At 41.7% G+C, this 1,140-nt stretch overlaps 1 pseudogene; it reads left to right on the top strand.

Annotated features, from left to right (window-relative positions):
* Window positions 1–154, top strand: LOC142580646 (U2 spliceosomal RNA; annotated as a pseudogene).
* Window positions 155–1,140: the final 986 nt, after the last annotated feature.

The following is a 1,140-nucleotide window of genomic DNA, read 5'->3' on the forward strand; positions in this document are numbered from 1 at the left end:
ATGGCCGACGTGGGTCATAGTGTAGGATCTGTTTTTATCAGTTGAATATCTGATACGGTATGTATTTGGTACTAAGATATTAAACTAATTTTTGCCAGTTGGCGGAGTGCTTACAGCCTGCTCCCCCTCCGCGGCCGGTCGGCCCGGTATTTATTTTGGTTTATTTATGTCAACATACTGTCAACACTTTGACAGGGTAATTACAGGAGTGGGGTACAGAAAGAAGAAAGGTATATACATAAGCAGTTACAATAATAGTAATTGTCAGGGGTGAATTTGCTAAGCAAGTACAAAATAAGAAGAAAGAAATATACGTACAACAGTAAGTATGAATACGAATATTGACAAGCATGCCAATATAAAAAGGAAATAATAATATGGAGAATACAAACAAATACTATGACATCAGGCACTACGTATTAAGTGAGTTATGCGACCGCTCAAGGAAATCATCAAGTCTTTGCTGTTCGACTACAAAGCATTCAAGAGTAATCCATTCCCGAGTGCATCAGGGGGAAAAGAATAATAGAATCTGTTGTTTTTGCACGAATATTCTTGGAGTGGGAGATCATGTGCATGATGTAGGTGCCTTGTTTATTTAGTTTCGACCTATCTTGTGTGGTCTATCTTGAAATAGTTGTGCAGTATTATATATCAGAACTTCAGGCGGTGAATTTCAGTTCGACTTTGGAGTGAGGGCGAACCAGCACGGCGTAGCAATTCTGTCGGGGAATGAAGGCGTTGATAGCGATTAAAAAAAATATGATTGCATTGCACTGCACATCTTCAAGCATGCTGATACCGCTGCTTGTGAAAGGGAACCAGATTATATTGGCATATTCTAGAATCGGTCGCACAAGTGTCGTGTATGATAGAAGCTTATTGTCACGGTCAGCGTGCCACAGCGTCCGTTTAAGCAAAAATAATTTTTTCATAGCTGTCGCGGTTATAGCTTCCGTGTGAACTTTGCTTGCGGTGGCTTGTCTAAAATAGCGGTGGCGTGCAACGGACTCTTAAAAAATGCCGCTACAACGGATCCTCAGCAAAGAAGAGTTGGCAGAGCGATGTCGTATACGTGCGGAAAGGGCTCGATAACGCTATACGGCCACGCAAAAGGTTTCGTTACACGCAAACAAACCC

This window comes from Dermacentor variabilis, chromosome 4, assembly GCF_050947875.1.
Source record: "Dermacentor variabilis isolate Ectoservices chromosome 4, ASM5094787v1, whole genome shotgun sequence".
Classification (NCBI taxonomy): domain Eukaryota; kingdom Metazoa; phylum Arthropoda; class Arachnida; order Ixodida; family Ixodidae; genus Dermacentor; species Dermacentor variabilis.